Genomic DNA, 19641 nt, shown 5'->3' on the forward strand with positions numbered 1-19641 from the left:
AAGGTCCATTAAGTGTGTTCTCCTTGTGTGAGCTGAGGATTAATGTCAGGTTCTGTTGCCAGTTCTGCGACTCTTCAAAAGCCTCTTACTACTCAGTTTCCTGATCGGTGAAATAAATGGTCCAGATGGAGGACAGATGGGCCAATGGTGTCACCTGTCCTGCCAAAGCTGATGATGTGTAGTGGCTTCTTGGAGTGAAAGATGCAACATGGACACACACTGGCCAAGAAAGGAAGAGGCTGCCATTGCCGGCCTATGTCTGCTGCAGGGAAAGCAGAAAGGAACAACACACCGCGATTTCTCTCCGGTGAGCTAGAACAACTCTACGGGTCTTTCGAGGCGGACAATTCTACGCTTTCCTGTGATCTGCTTATTAGTGACTCGGTTCCTTTGTTTTTATTTGAAACATACTGAGCAGATAGCATTATTCAAATCTGAACTAGCTTTTCTCCTTCCGTACTATTCTGAAACTCGAAGGGATTTACAGCCTGTGGAAAGTTGCCCATTTAAAGTCAGTGACACCAGATGGTCCCCAACCAAAAATATAATTACTTCTGACTTGAGCTCACAAACCAAGCAATGAACTCATAAAAAGGTAATCGTGAGGCATTTGTGATTTTGACAATTTTTAGAGTGTTGGCTTTTGTTTTTTAGCAAAAATGACTTTGGAATTTTTAACAATAAAATTTTTAAATTGTTGGCTTTTGTTTTTTCAGCATAAATGACTTTGGAATTTTTATCAATAAAATCAGGATCTATTTTTTTTTGTCATTGACTCAAAATGTGTATGATCTAAAAGAACATTTAAAAACACCCATAAATCTACTGCCCCAAGATAACTGCCACTAAATGTTCATGCTGCCATTTCAGACTTTTTTCTATTGTTAAATGTTACAATAGAAACAGTGAATAAATGTAGATGTTTGAAACAAAACCAGAATCACAGCGTATATTCTACTTCATAATCTTTTCTCCTAACAATATAAAATAAACGCCATGATATATCATTCTGTCAATGAATCAGTATCTATTAAATTATTTTAAGCATGTAGCAGGATATTCCATGGTATTAAGTTGGACCTTTGAAAATGCCCACAAAATAGCCACCATCCTTCCTATCTGAGTTCTGAACTATCTGAGATATTGAGTATCATTTTCATCCTTGATGAGGCTGATAGTGGGCACAAGACCTAACAGCCAAAGACTGGTAGACTTCCAAATATCGAAGCTTACAGTAACACAGTCTCCTACCCAGCCCCAAGCAGTGCTGGGCAGGCAAATCGGGCCCTTATGCCCGTGTGGACATCTCATTCCCAGGAGATGGGAGAGAGGAACCCGCTAAGCCCGCCCAGTTTATTCTTCCAAACTCATCAGTTAGAAAAGTCACCCCCCTTCCCTATGGAAGAGTGAGGAAGGGTACAGAGGTGGATAGAGACTATGACGCTAGTGGACCTTCCTCTACATCAAAGGAAACATCAGAAATGGGGAAGAAACTCCCCCAAGGTATGGATGTCCCATAATTCATATAACAAGGCTGGGTGGGACATTTGACTTATTTCCAATCATTCCGTTACATCCCAAATTATTTTGTCGGGACATCATCGCTGTTCCCCACGGGTTCAGAAAGGGATGCTCAGTGAAGTTCCCTGTGTTATCTGGGAGTACATGATCAGTGCCGGGCGGGCACTTGGATTCAAATTCTCCCGACTCCAAAGTCTAAAATCCCGCATCTACAAGCTGACTCGGAGATTGCCCAGGCGAGTCCTTCAGGAGGCTTGGGGAGAGGTGTGGTAGTAATGGAGAACTTGCTGAGTCTTAACTACGGAGACAGAACGACCAGAAGATCACCCAAGGGTCGGTAAAACGAGCGTGTAATGGTCTAGTACAGACCAAGTGTATACATGTGGCAGGGAATGATCCCCGCAGAATGAAATCAGGTGGGTGAGATTCTGTGAAGAAGGAGCTTGTACCATTGCTGGCAGCCAGCCTGTAAACACCAGAGTCTGTCCTTGAAGCTTCTCTCTAAAGGACTGCCCCGCTTCAGTTCAGCTGACAGTGACCATGCCTTATCTTCGCTTCCTGGAATATGACAAGAGAAATTACAGACATGTGTCTGTAAGTCCCAGAGGCTTTTTATTGGAGACTTTGTCATAAACTATAAAGTAGAGAAAGCAGCACCCAGGTGTCAGTGATGAGACTCAAATGGCAGGGGTTCGCAGCCCTCTTCGTTCGCTGCTAGTCTGATCTGAAGACGGATGTTTCATTGACAGCAGGCACTTCTGGTGTGCCACATCCTGCACTAACGGATCACTCTCGTTTTCTAGTTTCTGGCCTAATGGTCTGCCGTGTGTAAGTAGTTTTTTCTCCTCTTCATGTCTCAAAGCCCTGCTATTCACCGGGACAGGAGACATAGTCACAAGCTTGCCTTTTTTTTTTTTTTTTTTTTTTTAAATGTATGATGGGCTTTATTTAGCTGGGATCTGCTAAGATGCTGTAGAAAATGCTTTGCCCAAGCATCACTTGGCCGTTTGTTTCGTAGCAAGTCTTGAATCAGTACTGGTTGTTTGATTCGGGAAGAAAAACAAGACCGCCCAGTAGAAAATGAAAGCAGATGGGGTGGCTGGGTGGCTCAGTCGGTTAAGCATCCGACTTTGGCTCAGGTCATGATCTCAGGGTTCATGGGTTCGAGCCCTGCATGGAGCTCTGTGCTGACAGCTCAGAGCCTGGAGCCTGCTTCGGATTCTGTGTCTCCCCCTCTCTCTCTCTGTGTCCCTCCCCCATTTGTTCTGTCTCTCAAAAATTAACATTAAAAAATTAAAAAAAAAAAAAGAAAGAAAGAAAATGGCAGCAGATGGGTCTGAAAAGGCAGAGGGGAGCTCTAGTTCATAACAGGCCACTGGCAAACCCAAAGGAGAAACGGAGCAGGGCCACAGGAGTGGAAATGCCACAGGACTCGTTCACTCATCTGTTTATTCCCTCTAGCCTGTAGGCAATAGGTGCTTAGCATAGGGGAGGCTCTGTATCAAGAATTGCTTTGTATAATGTGCCTGGATGATACAAAGAGGAACAAGACATATTCCCTGTTTCAAAGGGCTTAAAAATGAGACTTGTATATTGCTCTACAGTGAAACAATATGTGATACACATGAAATGGGACGGCTGTTGAGATGCTAATTTGTATCTTGTTTTCACTCTATATCGCCCCCTCCTAGAGTTTCCTGAACCCTCTATACTCTCTTGCCCCAGGGAAGGGGTCTGTTGAGGAGAGGGAAGTAGCCTGGGGACCATGTATTTGGCCAGTGCTCCCTTAGATCCTGTGTGTCATTGGGGGTGAAGCTAAACCTAATGAACTCCTTAAATTATCTGATGAATGTTTAGTTTTAATTTTTTTTTTTACATTTATCTATTTTTGAGAGAGAGAGAGGCAGAGCACAAGTGGGGGAGGGGCAGAGAAAGAGAGAGAGAGAGAGAGAGAGAGAGAGAGAGAGAGACATAGAATCCAAAGCAGGCTCCAAGCTCTGAGCTGTCAGCACAGAGCCCCACGTGGGGCTGGAACTCACAAACCTTGAGATCATGACCTGAGCTGAAGTCGGACGCTTAACCGACTGAGCCACCGAGGTTCCCAGATGAATGTTCAGTTTTAACGATATTTATTAAGCACCACCTTAAAGCCTCTCTATTATTGTAGTAGTTGTCATTGGTGTTGATCCCATTGAAGAGATGAGTAAACTGAGGCCCAGAGTTTAAGAAACTTGTGCCACTTCTCACTACTAAATTAGTGGCTGAATTGGGGTGTAAATCTGTGCTTGTCTCCATTCCAGCACTTTCTCTGGGTAAAAGTCTTGGATGCTGGGACTGCAAGCAGTACCTTCCATTTGGTCAAGAATCGGCCAAGCTATTGTTCTAAGTATGTGGACTCTATAACCTAAGGAATTAAGTAACCCATTGAGGGCTCAGAATTGAGCAAAGGGAAGGTCAGGCTGGTGAAGGGAAAACAAGATTGATTGGTCTTGAGCTGGAGCTCACCTCCATCTTTAAATGCTCTGTAATTTTGGATCAGTTATTTTTCCCATCTGGTCTCATGCTTCTCTTTTACAATGAGGACATTGATCTGACAAATCTCAGATCTCTGCCCGGTGAAAGTGCATTGAAAAGAAAGTTTAAATCAATTCTATAAGAAAAAAAGAAGAATTGCAATTCTTAAATGTAGAGTTTAGAAGAATGGATGAGCCTAAGACTTCGGTGTTAGAAAGGACACATTCCCTTACAGACGTATTTGCTGACTTGTATTTCTTCAGAAGCCTGGTACCTAGAACAGTGCCCGACACGTAATACATTCTCAATAAATACTTACTGACTGACTACAGTTTGTATCGTAGGTGCTGAAATTTAAGTCACATTTTTTTAAAAATGTGGCTTATATTAAAGTTAAACCTAGAATAAGGAGGAAAATCAGGAATCTCTGGTCTACTGATTCTCAAGATTAGGCAAATGTCCATCCATTTTGATTACTAAAATAATTGTTACCCAAAGTATATTCTATGATGTGCTTGTCTTCAGGGTCTTATGTGATGAAAAGGTTTATGTTCAAAAAGTTTAGCAAATGTTCATTCATGCCATATCATAGTCATTCTTGTTAGGGATTCAGTATATAGCATATCAAAGGCCCTGAGAAGTCCTGCAATAAGTAAATCCATTTAACTTCATCTAAGATTTACCACCACCACCTGCTCTTTTCTAAAAAAAAAAGTGATATTTAAATGAAGATTAATCTGTAGTCATTTTTTCAGAGAATTTGGATTATTAAAAGGCACAATTTTAAAATATTTAAATAAAAAGTCTTAAGCACCCCCCCAATAAAAGAAAAAATACCTAATATTTATTTACATTTACGGAGTAAACTTCTTGAACACTAAATTAAGTATAGCTAATCCAGGAAAAAGAAAAATAGATTACATCATTCCCAAAAGTCCTCTTTGTAATTATAACATTTCGGCATTATAAATGCATGACTACCTCTTCCCTTTTAAATATTTGGAGATAAATCTGTTATTTTACTTGATTTTAATTTGGTCAACATTTTAAAAGCACTATTTGGAATTCTATTTTTAGGTTCAAAAAATTTTTTAGTTCTCTCTGGTGGTCATTTTCCTGCTTTTCACACAGCACTTTATAATCTAAGGGCATCAGATTGCTTTCAAAGATATATCACTTCTTTTCTCTGGAAAAATAATATTAGACAATGATAAAGACAGGATTTAAGTCCATATATTCTCATGGACTTCTCCGTTTTAAGGAGGGTGATCTTTTGAGCTGAAGAAAATGGGGGTACATCTATGTGTCTATACACAGATTTACATGGAGTAATATTCTGTAAACTAAAGTTTTACCCAAATATTAAGATGGGTCATCATTACAATAATCTAGAAAGTTCATGGTCCTAGACACAGATGAGATTCTTTCATGTATAATTTCTAAGCACTCAGAATACAAAGCCTATGATTCCAAATTTCACGGAAATTGAAACATTTCACCTCTAGATCATCTCAGATTTTGCTTCTCAATCTTTCCTGCTGATGCCCTACCATCTAAGACATCCAGTCATCCCCAATTCTCAAATGCTACCCAGACATTTGGCCCTAAAGGGTTTGAAGTTAGCCAAGAATGGTATCTCCAGCCGCCTGTCTAAAACTGCACTTGTCATCTGTCCCTTGAAATTCTCTTCTCCCTCCTTCCTTTTTAAATGAGCTGTGCTAACTATTCACCAGGAATTCACTAGTCACCCACAATTTACCTGAGTCACCTCTCTGAATAATATCTTCGATTCCTTTATAACCCTTTCTATTCCCAAAGAGTCAGTTCCCTGGTAATCTCTCTTAAATTCATTTATTTGATTCCATTCATTTGTAGATTGAATCCTGTCTCCTTAAGAACATAAGTTCAGGTCCTAAATCTCTGTACCTGTGAAAGTGACCCCTCCCCGCATCCCCCCCCCCAATTTTTGTTTTGTTTTGTTTTGTTTTGGAAATAAGGTCTTTGCAGATGCAATCAATTAAGGTGAGATCATACTGGATTAGCGTGGGCCCTAACCCAATGACTGGTGTTCTTATAAAAAGAGAGAAATCTGTGCAAAGAGAAAGAGACACACTGGGACAATGCCATGTAACCACGGAGGCAGAGGTTGGAGTTTACAAGCCAAGGGACACCAAAATTGCAGCCAACCATCAGAAGCTAGACAGAGGTAAGGATGATCCTCCCCCAGAGCCTTCAGAGAGAAAGAGTGGCTCTGACGGTTGCTTGATTTCAGACACCTAGCCTCCAGAAGTGTGAGAGAATGTATTTCTGCTGTTTTAAGCTACCAGGCATGTGATGCTGTGTTATGGGAACCTTAGGAAACTAACACACATGCCAGTATCATTTTCCTGGTTCAGGCTCCCACCAGCTTTTGCCTGGATGGCTGGCTACAGGTGCTGCCTATGGATCTTCCTCCTCCGGCCCTGCCTCTCTGCTTCCCAGAGCCGAGTTCCATTTTGCACCTAGCACCTGAATGATCCCTCTAGGACGCATACAGATGCTGTTCCTTTCTAGATTAAAATGCAGCACTCTTAAGATAAAGCCTCCACCCTTTTGGGCATAGCTTCTCAGCTCTCTGCCCTCTAACTTAGCTCCCACTCTCTGTCCTCCACTTACACGACATGTCCACTCCCCCCTGCCCCCCAAGCGAGGGCAGTTGTCCTCTCCATGAGCTTTCATAAGACTCTTTACTGGCTCAAAACATTTTGCATGATATTAGAATTGCCAGTTTGTTTGTTGCTCTTCCCTAGACAAGAAACTCCATGAAGAGAAGTCCTGGGTCAGGCTTCACCACTGCTGCTTTCCCAGTCACAGCACACACAGACATGTGAGCACTTACCATATTAATTAATATGTCCATTCCTGGGTCTAGCTGTGGAGACCAAGGCTTGGCGTTTGCGTGAAATCTCAGAGTAAATGCCATGGAAAGGCCAGCATTACAGCTATCCTAGAATAGCCTGTATTTATCGCCAGGACTGAAATATCTTCACAATTCTTTGAGGTGGGATCGTTTATTATCCCTCTGTGCAGATGGAGAACACGGGGCACAAGAGGGTTAAAGAGACCTGCCTAAGGTCAAACCACTAGACCCTCACTGGACCCAGGCAGTCTGACTTTCAACTTCACAGTTTAGCATAGCTCTGCTTTCCCAGTATACTTTGGGTCAAATATTCAAATCTGTCTTGGACCATTTTGTCAGAAGGTCATATGCTTTTATTTTTGTTTTCTGAGTATATAGTCACTATGCAATGTAAAGAAACGGGCACCGTCCATATACCTTCTGCACAATGCTTTACTGGAGCCTAGATAACAAAGGTCAAGGTCTGACTTTATCTTCATTCAGTATCATTTAGTGAGTACCTACGGTGCCCTGAGGACTACAATAGACACTGGACATACAGGCAGGATCACAACCAGGCATTGGCTTCAGGAGCTCACTGTCGGAGACGGGAGACAGGCAAATAAAAAATGCTGTAGTTCAGTGTGACTGATACGGTTGTGGATTCATATCCAAGGTAAAGAGATGGCCCTGGGAGGATTGGACTCATTCAATCTGGGGGAAGGGAGCAGAGGAAAAGCTTTGGCTGTTGAGTTGTTCAAGACGAAAGAATGTTTCCCAGTGGGGAAGGGCAAAGACTTGGGCGATAGTACAGTGTTTTCTTCTTCTTTTGTTATTAATTCTAAGCAACTTAGTAATATCGAAACAGAACAAAGAGGGCAGAGAACAAGCCAAGGGGAAAAGGAGGGAGACAGAAAATAATAGTATATCAATATTATTCTATGAAACCTGAATTTGAGCATGGCAGTGATATAATTACTAAAAAATTTAAGGAAAAGGAGAGACACAAAGGCTTTTAACATTTATTTATTTTTGAGACAGAGAGAGACAGAGCACGAGTGGGTGGAGGCAGAGAGAGAGGGAGACACAGACTCTGAAACAGGCTCCAGGCTCTGAGCTGTCAGCCCAGAGCCCGACAGGGGGTTTGAACTCACTGACCGTGAGATCGTAACCTGAGCCAAAGTTGGATGCTCAACCGACTGAGCCGTCCAGGCGCCCCAAGAGACATAGAGACATTTGCTTTAAAAAGATGAAGCAGGTAGTCTCTTTGCATTATAAAATGTGTGTTATGTTTTATTACATGTGCATATGTGCACCCATTTTCTGTGGTGATTTATATGTGTACACATACACATATATTTCTACTGCTATACACTTGAACTATATAGTATTGCCATTTTTTCTAGGTCACAAAAATGGTCCAAGTCACAATTTCACAGTTGGACCTATAATTTACAGTATGGTGGAACAGACTGTACAGTCAAAAACCTTAGGTTTGAATCTCATTGTCTTGGTCTGAGTTCCCTAGAACCAGACTCTGACGCACGACTCAAAGTCAAGGACTTTATCTGGCAAGCGAAGCATATACTAGCTAGGGAAAGTGACACCGAGATGGGAAGGCCACGGGGGCATATAGTCAAGCCAGCTACAACGAAGGGCAACAGAAGTTTCATTTCACTGAGGAAATGTGGAAATGCTCTTCTCAGAGGTTTCCTACCTAAGGGGGGGGTGCTAGAGGATTGATGCACCTATTCCCATCAGTAACTGGTTGGGGCGGCTCCGGGGGGAAGGTAATCTCAGGCACTCCTTGCTGAGAGACAGACAAAGTGACAGTCCAAGCTTCAAAGGAGGCCCCCCATGAATGAGGTTCCCATACTGGCAGTTGGAAGTCAACCAGGCTGCATTAAAATGGAGAGGCTCAAGGGACGTGGTCCATCACACCCATCGTTACATGTCACCAAGCTCTGACCTAGTCCCTTAGTTTCTTGAGGCTCACTTGTCTTATGAGCAAAATGAGGACAATAGGCATTTCACCTGGTTTTATAGGTTAAGTTATGTCCCCCCAAATTCACATGTTGAATTCCTAGTCCCCAGTACCTCGAAATGGGACTGTATTTGGAAATAGTGTTTTTAAAGAGGTAATTAAGTTAAAATGAGATCATATGGGTGAGCTTTAATCTGATATGACTGCCGACCTTATGAGAAGAGATGGGAACACAGACACACGCAGGGGGGTGACCACAGGAAGACGCTGGAGGAAGACAGCCATCCACAAGTCAAGAAAAGAGACCTTAAAAGAAATGCAACCTGCTGACACCGTCTTGATCTCAGACTTCCAGCCTCCAGGATTGTGAGAAAATTAATTTCTGTTGTTTAAGCCCTCTGGCCTGTGGCCCTGTGTTATGACAGCCCCTAATATCCCAGGGGAGGATGAATATATTTTACTAATCATTTTCTGTGATCTAGACAAATACTACTAATAGAGTATATTTCTAGTTCATAAACCCCAAAATACACAGTGGTCTCAAAATGTATGAAATAATTTCACTTTTCACTTTATCCCTTCTTATGACTGAGCCTTCATGCCTACTCCCTGAGAAATCCGACAGGTAAGTTGTGGGGACTGAGAGCCCTGAAGTCCATGGGGTAAGCACTTAGACCTGGAAGTAAGGTGTGCCTGTCCACAGTGTCCCTTCCAGTCAGATACAACCCACTTATGGCTAATCAGATTTCTGCTTCTTCATCCACGAAGGATGTCAGTGGCAGGGTCACTTGTGTGGCCTGTAGAGAAAGTAACACTGTTTCCATGGTGTCACACTAAGAATTCTGGATTGCTACTGTAGCAAGAGAAGTTCAGACAGGGAGGACCGCGGACTGCCCTGCACTGATGCTTAAGCAAAGGCGAATTCGGTTTCTCAGGGTGATCGTAAGAGTCCTGAGGCACAGGTTCCCTCCTGGCAGAAAGACCAGGTGGATGTGTCCTTCTACCTTAAAACACCTCCCTTGCTGGGGCACCTGGGTGGCTCAGGCAGTTAAGCATCTGACTCTTGATTTCGGCTCAGGTCATGATCTCACGGTTCATGAGGTGGAGCCCTGGGTGGGCCATGTGCCAACAGCAGAGCACCTGCTTGGGATTCTCTCTCTCTCTCCCTCTCTCTGCCCCTCCCCCATTCACGTGCATGTGCACACACACACACACACACACACACACTGTCTCTCAAAATAAATAAACTTAAAAAAAAAAACCTCTTTTGCTAATGTCTGAAATACCATCACTAACAACACATTCCTTTGTGTTAGGTATATTCTCCCTCTCTCTCTTTAAGTTGGAGTATAATTATATAGAATAAAATATACAGATCTTACGTATAGAATTTGATGGACTTTGACAAATGTGTGCACCTGGCTAACCAGTAGCCCACTCAAAATAACAGAACCTTTCTGTCACCCCAGAAAGTTCCCTCCTACCCTTTTCCATTCATCTTCCACTGACAACCATTGTTTTCATTTTTATACCTACAGATCCATTTTGCCCGATCTTGGAATTCTTAACGAAACCATGCAGTATGTATTCTTTTGTGTCTGGATTCTTAAATTGAACACAATGTTTTCAGGATTCACTTATGTTGCTCCATTTAACAAGTAGTTTGTTCTTTTTAATGATGAGTAATATTTCCTTGCATAATATGTCACCATTTCTCTGTCTGTTTTCCTGCTGGTGGACATTTGAGTTGCTTCCTTTATTTTATTTTATTTTATTTTATTTTATTTTATTTTATTTTATTTTATATTTTTTCTGTTATGAATAAAGCTGCCACGAACCTTCTTAGACACATCCTTTTGTGGACACACGGCGTCATTTCCTTAGGGAAAGTTAACTGAAATAATGCTTTACAAAAAAAGACATATAAATGCCCAATATACACATAGAAAGATGCTCAACAGCATTAGTCATAAAAGGGATGCAAATTAAAATCAGTATGAGGTATCACTATATCTTTTTATGATGTCTATATTTTGCAAATATTGTCAGAATGGTCAAACTCATTAAAAAAAAGTGTCTCTTTAAGTTTTTAATGTTTTTGGTAGGAGTTTTGAAACGCACAACAGCAGAAAGAATAGTGTAACGGACTGCCTTGTGCCCATCTCACAGATGCAACAATTACCGACATTTTGCCATCATTACTCTGTGTCATTTTTCAACAAATGACAATCCCCCAATACCAACTGAGCGATGCCCAACTCCACTGAATTCTGATACTACCCATTTGGAGCAAGCACAGATGCCATACATGGGTCAAGAGCTCACTCCCACAGGACCGTCCCCACTTTAGATGCCAGCGCATATGGGGTCCCCAGGTTACCTGCACTTCTGCTTAGCCAGCTACAAATTTGGGACATCTCAGGCTACCTCCCCCGGGTTCGATAACTCACTAGAATGACAAACAGAACTCAAAAAAGCGCCTTGTTTATGATCATCACTTTATGACAATAGACGCAACTCAATAACGGCCAAATGGAAGAGAGGCACAGGATAAAATTTGGGGCAACAGCTTCCATGCCACTCTTCTAACCTATCAAAGTGTTCACCGATCCAGACGCTTCCCTGAACCTTGTTTCTCTAGGATCTTTGTATGGGGTTTCCTGATACAGACATGATTGATTAAATCGTCAGCCATTGGTGATTGAACTCAATTTCCAGTCCCCTTTCCCTCCCTGAAGGTTGGAAGTGAGGCTGGAAGTTCTAATCCCCTAATCACATGGTTAGTTCCTCTGGTGGTCAGCCCCCATCTTGAAGCCATCTAAGACACCCCCACGAATCACCTCACTAGCATAAACTCAGGTGGGAGTGAGAGGGATTTTTTTTTGTTAATGACAAAAGACCTATCACTCAGGAAATTCCAAGAATTTTAGGAGCTTTGGTTTAGAAATAGGGGACAAAGACCAAATATATGTATTTATTGTACTGCATAACCTACATATGCCTTATTTGTATTTTTTATCAATTACTCCATTTATTTTGCTGTAGTATTTTCAGGAAAATCCTTTACATCACATTATTATACCCTTAAATAAGGACATTTCACTCACAACCAAAATACTGTTTTTATACTTAGTGAACAATAACTTTTAGTATTACCTAATACTCTCTCCCTACTCAGAGTCCCTTAACCATCTCAAAATGTCTTATAACAGGTTTACATGTTGCTATTTGTTGTAATATATTTTTAAGTCTTTTTTATTCTAAAAGAGTATTCTTGCCTTCTTTTCCCTTCTTTTCCATGCCATTGACTTATTAAAGAAATCAGGTTAGCTGCCCAAAGAATCCACACTGTTTGTTTCCTGATCATATATTACTTGTTCCCCAATCTCTGTCTTTTCTTTAAACAAGAAGCTTGAATTGAAACACAGAAGTTTAAGGGTGTCTGTGTAGCTTAATCGATTAAGGGTCCGATTTTGGCTCAGGTCGTGATCTCGTGGTCAGTGGGTTCGAGCCCTGTGTTGGGCTCTGTGCTGACAGCTCAGAGCCTGGAGCCTGCTTCAGATTCTATGTCTCCCTCTCTCTATCCCTCCCCTGCTTGTGCTCTCTCATTTTCTCAGAAAGCGTTTAATTTTACATTTATTTTTTTTTTTAATTTTTTTAACATTTTATTTTATTTTTGAGACAGAGAGAGACAGAGAATGAACAGGGGAGGGGCAGAGAGAGAGGGAGACACAGAGTCTGAAACAGGCTCCAGGCTCTGAGCTGTCAGCACAGAGCCCGACGCGGGGCTCGAACCCACGGACCGTGAGATCATGACCTGAGCTGAAGTCGGACGCTTAACCAACCAAGCCACCCAGGCGCCCCTTAATTTTAAATTTAATTTATTTTATTATTATTTTTTCTAGGGTGTACCATACTTTTAATCCTGGGAATTGCAATGGTAAATACCATATGTCTTAGTCTCACCATTAAAGATCTTACAGCCTCTCTGGGGAGAAAGGCATTGTGGGGGAAGAAAAATAATTTCCCCTCTATCTTTCTAGGCTTTATTACACCCCTGTAATAAAAAGACAGATTAAGAGAAGAAAGACATACAGTTTTTATAACATATGTACCCCCTGTGTATGATACCCAGGAAGAGCGGTAAGTGTTTGAAATAGCCCAGGCCATCACTCGTTGGGACGAGCACTGGGTGTTGTATGTAAGCCAATGTGACAATAAATTATATTTTAAAAAAAATGAAACAGCCTAGGCTGTCATGGTAAAATCATCTCAACCAAAGCAAAGCAGTATGTTGGGGGTTGGGGCACCACTTCCGGGAACTTATTAGAAAGCACAGTAAACAAAAGTATGCTTATTATGGAGAGTTAAGTCTTTGAATTGTGCATTGATCAGAGTTTCTAGAGATCTGGCCACCCTCTCTTCCCTGGACAGTGAGGGAGACGCCCTTATAAATGGAGGCTTTCCTTATGTGTTTATGTGACTCTTAAGACGGGTAACTTCTATTTGGTTATCAGAGCTTCTCCTGTGTCTGTAGTTTCTTAAAAACAACAAGCTTAAAATAATCCTTATGCCAAAAGAGCGCATTTTGAAGTGACAAATTCTGATCCCCTTTGGCGTGTATACCAATCAATATAATAGTATAAGGACCATGGAGGATTGGTTGGGGATATAAATTCTGATGGGGCATCAAGGCTGCAAGAGGAAGTGATAAATGAACTGCTTCTGGAGGGAAACATAGGTTTTGCTAGTCAAAGGAAAGAGGGTGGAGAAGTATCTTCCTTTTCCTAGCCGGCTCAGTGATGCTAAGCAAGTTCCAGCCGACAGTCTCAGCCGCCTGAGGTCCAGCTTTGGCTGACTTCTTCAGGCCCTTTTCTTCTGTTCTTCTGTTCTGTAGCTGGGGTCTGTGAATTAAACTGACAAAAGACAGATTAACAGGAAAAAAGGTTAATTTTACATGCATATGGAGGCTTCACAGAAAAGTAAAAACCCCAAAGAGGTGGTTTGACCCAAGAGCTTACATAGCATTTTAACAAACTGTAATCAAGGACAGAGAAGTGAATAGGTAAAGGAAAGCAGAGATTGGGGCTTCTAGGGAGGTAAGTTGTGAGCAGGTGACTAAGAATGATTAATAAGGTTTGTCATGCAGATCAAAGTCATCTCAGATGCTAAGAGTTGTCTCCTAAGAGGAGGACACCTTTACAAATGTAAATTTCCTTCACAAAAGGTAATTTTGTGCCCCAGCTTTTAGGCAGAGATAGGACCCAGGTCTCTTGGGTATGCAGTTTCTTTTTCTTTTTAATTTTTTTTAATGTTTTATTTTTGAGAGGGAGACACACAGGGCCTGAGCGGGGGAGGGACAGAGAGAGAGAGGGAGACACAGAATCCGATGCAGGCTCCAGTCTCTGAGCTGTCAGCACAGAGCCCAACGCGGAGCTCGAACCCATGAACCGCCAGATCATGACCTGAGCTGATGCTTAACTGACTGAGCCACCCAGGTGCCCCTGCAGTTTCTTAATTGCCTTCGGCTCAAAATAAGCCTGATGCCAAAGTGGCATATTTTGGGATGTCACATTCTGATCCCTCTCACAAACAAGGGAGTCAACACAAGAAAGGAAAAACCAACCTAGATGGACAGGCAGGGAGGGGATGGGCTAAATGTTACAACTAAGCACGAAACTTCTCAGCAGCCCCGTAAGAGTTCGGAGAGGAGGCCTCTGGTACTTTTGTACAGAATCCCCCTTCTAGGCCCTACGTGATTGCACAGGTGTGACTGCTACGGCAGTAGAGAGATCCCAGATAGCAAAAGCCGCGGGGAAAGAATCACATTGCTGCATGGTGTTGGCCGTCACTGGCCAATAGACTAGACCAGGTGGCAAAGTGAGCCTTCAAGAGCACCCAGCTACAGAGGGAGGCGTCGAACTCATCTCTCAGAGCCCTCTCACCTCAACAGTCCTGGTACCCCTGAGTGGAGAGCTCTGGCTGTACATTCAGAGTTTGCTTGGAATCTTCAGGTGGCGGCAAAGAGTATGTGCTCTGTCGGAAGGTACTTGATTAAAAACACACAAATGAAAAACCAGCCCAAGCTGCAATCTACCAGGAGTGTAGGACGCTCAGTGAGGAAACATTTACCAAGTGTGATACGGGAGTATGGGTTCCACTGGACTCTACGGAAGCAATAGATGTGTTGTGTTGCTGAAAGACTGAGAACACCATATGTCAGTATTATGAACTCCAAAGGATTTTTTCCCAAGAACAGAAACTCTTACCAGTAAATTAAGTGGGTGTCAGCAGAAACAATTGTTTGTGAAGTATCAGGAGTTGTTCATAGACAACTATCTACAGAGATTGGTAGAAGTCAAATATGTGTGTGTGTGTGTGTGTGTGTGTGTGTATAGAAGACACCATATAGAAGTCAAATGTGTGTGTGTGTGTATATATATATATACACACACAGTATACACACACACACACACACACACCATATACCATATATACACCATATACATATATATATATAATCAGTCAGCAAATGTTATTAGACACCTCTTTCATGCGTCTGTACTCATTAATTTTTTCCATGCATATTTCACTATCTAACATACTATGTAATTTATTCCTGTAAGGTATATTGCTTATTGTCTTGCTAAGGCATAAGCTCTTTTGCATCTGTGTTTAGTGATTGCCTCAATTCCTAGCTCAGACGCGCGCATGTTGTAGGCAGTAGAAAAGACTTGTTGAATGCACGAATGGAAGGTGATGGTGCTGGGTTTCTGAGCATCAGAAATTACCCGTAATGTGATAAATTACATTAACAAAATGGAGGAGGGCCTGATATTTAAATCCAAATTGCAATTTGTGAATTAATGCAATCTTTCCTGGATTAATAGGAAAGACGAGAAGTTCGTTGAACAGAGGGCAGTGGGTAGGTCCTTTTAGAGAGCAGATCAACACCAGCAGTGGGCGTGGTGAACAAAAGCACAAAATATTTCCATTCTTTCAGACTATTTTCATCTGGCAGGGTGCTACAAACAGAATTTTTTTTTTTGTTTTCATTTGGGGATTTTTCTAGTTAGATTGTTAGAACTAGTTTCACTTCATTTGCAAAACCAGTCGGTGAAAACGTATGATCTTTGATCATTAGGATAACAGTTTTAGAACTGAAGAAACAGATTTACTTTAGACTGTAGATTATTAACACCTTGACATCAGTGACCCAGTTTCTCAGGGTGAGCACACAGAAGACGCTCTCATCTGTATTTCTTAAGTGGAACCAAATAACTTGTCCCGAGTTCATAAATGGAAGGGTCAATATTTGAAAAAGGTCCTTTCTCTTTCCAATGCCCAGGCTGATGATAATCATGATTGCTGAAATTTCCTGACTGTTACCTATGTGCTAGGTACTGTTCTAAGCACTTTGTATTTTATAACTGTAGTTCCAGGTGAGAAGGAATTTGAGTCCAGGCTGTTTTCCTCTAAGCCTTTGTGTTGTTAAGTTTGCATTTTCATGCCCCTGAGATTGGTTTTTTATACATAGAAAACACATTCAGAAGTTGCATCTTGCCTTAAACAATTGGAATTCAATTTATTAAAGTTACAGATTCACAAAACCTAGGTCTTCCTTAGGATTTTAGTTTCATCTTGTAAATTTATGCTTCATTTATAAATCTAACAAATGTTAGCAATCTCTGTATTTTTATGAGGTTGACATTTCTTATTATCTTATTTTGGAAAATATCAAATATACACAAAAATCGAATGAATAATATAATGCCTCCACATGTCCTCACCACTCCATTTCAATGATTATCAACTGATGGTCAATTTATTTCCTCGGTACTCCCACTCATTTCTACTCTGTTATTCTTATGACCTAATTCTCATTATCATATCATTTCATTTTTAAATACATCAAGATGTATGTTAAACAGGTAAGAATTCCTTTTTAAAGCATAACCCCTGTTTCATTACTATACAAAACAAAACAGCCGTAAGTTATCAATATCAAGTGTCCAGCCTTATTAAAATTTCCAGTCGTCTCTTAAAGGCCACCTCTTAAAAAACATCTTTTCTTGTGTGAATCAGCATTCAATAAGGTCTATCTATTGTGATTGTTTGATAGGTGTTTTAAGTTTATTTTAACCTGTAGGCTGTCTCTCCCTTTCTTTTTCCTACAATTCGTTTACATTGAAGAAAATGGATTATTTGCTTCACGGTCCCTTCTTTGCTGTCGTAAAGTTTACATTTGACATAATTATTCAACTGCATTGTCTCTCAAAGCAAATGCAACAATCTCAAAATAATATTGTCATGACCAATATCATCACTTTAAAACTTTTACACGTATTTGGGGGTGGCACCGGTTCTTTTTGTATCCCACTATGAATAAAAAGTCAACTCACTGTGCTTCCCCATCACTTGAATTTCTTGTTCTCTTGTGGATTTGACACAAAAGTGGACTTTCAATGAAGTTCATCTGTTTCATTTCACTTTTATTAAAAAAATGAAAGTTCAACTGAGTAAGTCGGAAGGCCTAACTGGTTTTGTCCAGCAGTTCAAGAATTGGGCAGCATCCCGTCTAGCAAGTTGACAGGGGCTAAGGAGCTGTACAAAACGAAAGACTTCTATAGGCAGAAGTGGGTTGGGACAAGGAAATTACTAGTAAAAGAAAGGAATTGTTTCAGGCAAGGTTCCCTTCCTTTGGGGGAAGGGCAGGACTCTTTCATGCTGCTCACCTCCCTAATGCTAATCAGGAAATTCCAGATTGACTGGGTAAAGGTCACATTCTTGCAATTAAGTCTCGGTTTGTTGTCAGAGGGGCAAGTGGCCCCATTTGGACCCTGTGGTTTCTTTTTTCTCTTCTTTTTAAAAACACTTTCTGTTATTAGTAATTGATAATTTAAAATTAAATTGTTTTAAATTGTGTAAATAATTTGCATGATTTGAGAGTCAAACCTACAAAGCAATTCCCCATAGGTACCCATTTTCTTTTGATTTTATGGTTTACCTTCTGAAGGAGTTCCGAAGGAACCTCCCCCAAATGTGCCATTTGGCATGTGGATTACTTTGAACTGAAGTTAGTCAAGGTCCAAAGGACTTAGGAGGATGTTTACCTCCTCCTTAACTGCCTAAAAGAATTTAGATCGAAGAGCTGGTCCAGGACAGAACTATCACTAGGGATAACGACAGAGAATGTGGGTTAGGTGTGGTAGGGCAGAGGTAGGCTCAGTACAACCAAGAGAGCAAATTGCTCTCTGTGTCCCATTGTCTGCAAGGCATAACAAGTATTTGTTTACAAACATCAGCTCTTCCTAACTTCCTTAAGTTGTTTTTCTTTCCTTTGAAATCTCAGGCCCCCAACCCCTTCTCTTTAGCTCAGAATGGCATATAAACTTCAATTGCCTGATTACCTTGGGGGTCTCATATTCTTATGGGGCTCCTGTATGTATGCAATTGTTTTTCTTCTGTTAATCTGTTTTCTGTCAATTTAATTAATAGAGCAGTCAAAAGAATCTAGAAGGGTAGAGGAAAATTTTTTTTCTCCCCTACACTTCCATCATTTGCTTTTTACAAATATAAGCAGGTAGGAACTCCTACTCATATGCTCTTTACTTAAAAATAGCACACTATTGGGGCACCCGAGTGGCTCAGTTGCTTAAGCAACAGGACTCTTGATTTCAGCTCAGGTCATGATCTCACAGTTTGTGAGTTTGAGCCCCACATCCAGCTCTGCAATGACAGTGTGGAGCCTGCTTGGGATTTTCTCTCTCTGCCCCCCCCCCCTTAATAAATAAATAAATAAATAAATAAACAAACATTTTAAAAAATAGCACACTATTCACCTTTTTCTTGCCTTGCTTTTTTCATATAGCATGTCCTGGGTATCAATTCTTCTACAGAGCTTCATGTTACTGAACTGTGTTTCAGGATTTATTTATCCAATGCCCTATTGACAAACATTTGGGTCATTTCTATGTTTCTGCTATTATAATTAATATTGCAAATAATAATCTTGAAATCATAGTCTTGTCTTCCTTCCTTCCTTTCCGTATTTTGCCAGTGTATCTTTGGGATATATTCCCAGAAGGGAAATTGTTAAGTCAAAGCTTAAATGCACATATAATTTTGTCAGATATTTCCAAATTCCCTTCTATAAAAAACGTACCATTTTTTATTTCCATAAACAATATATGAAAGTACCTGGTTGCCTAAATAAAGCCTTGTCAACTGGATTTTTGTCAAACCAACACATTTGAATTTGCTACCTAATAGATAAGAAATGATAATCTGAAACAGATTTCCTTTGTTATAACTGAAATTGAGCAACTATTCATATAATTAAGTCCTTATTTTTTTGTGTGAACCATTTGCTTTATTCTCTTGTCTGCTTTGTATAAAATTGTAGTTATTTAAAAGATTTTTGGAGCTTTATATGTGTTAGGGATATACACTAACATAATTTATTGTTACATAAGGAACTAATGTTTTTGCCGGTTTGGCTTTTATCCTCTTTGTTTATGCTATCTTTTCCTTTGCAAGGGTTTCTTTTTATATATATACAGTTTATTTTTTCTTATGGTTCTTTTGAATTTTGAATAATAGGAAAACATTTTCTAACCCTAAGTTCTAGTAGAAATTCACTCATGTTTTTATCTAGTACTTGTGTTTTAATGTTTTTACACTTAAATGTCATCCATTTGGAATCTATCCTGGAGTGTGGTATAAGAAACAGATACCTTTTAAT

General features: G+C 40.7%; 1 long non-coding RNA gene across 1 annotated transcript; it reads right to left on the minus strand.

Annotated features, from left to right (window-relative positions):
• Window positions 1-12767: 12767 nt before the first annotated feature.
• On the minus strand, window positions 12768-17526 carry LOC113594503 (uncharacterized). Its single transcript, XR_003414880.2, has 3 exons — window positions 17300-17526; window positions 14843-14933; window positions 12768-13813 (listed from the first exon to the last, which is right to left on the minus strand). It is a non-coding gene; the product is annotated as an uncharacterized LOC113594503 (long non-coding RNA).
• Between the last annotated feature and the right edge of the window lie 2115 nt (window positions 17527-19641).

Source organism: Acinonyx jubatus, chromosome B1, assembly GCF_027475565.1.
Source record: "Acinonyx jubatus isolate Ajub_Pintada_27869175 chromosome B1, VMU_Ajub_asm_v1.0, whole genome shotgun sequence".
In the NCBI taxonomy this organism is placed as follows: Eukaryota; Metazoa; Chordata; class Mammalia; order Carnivora; family Felidae; genus Acinonyx; species Acinonyx jubatus.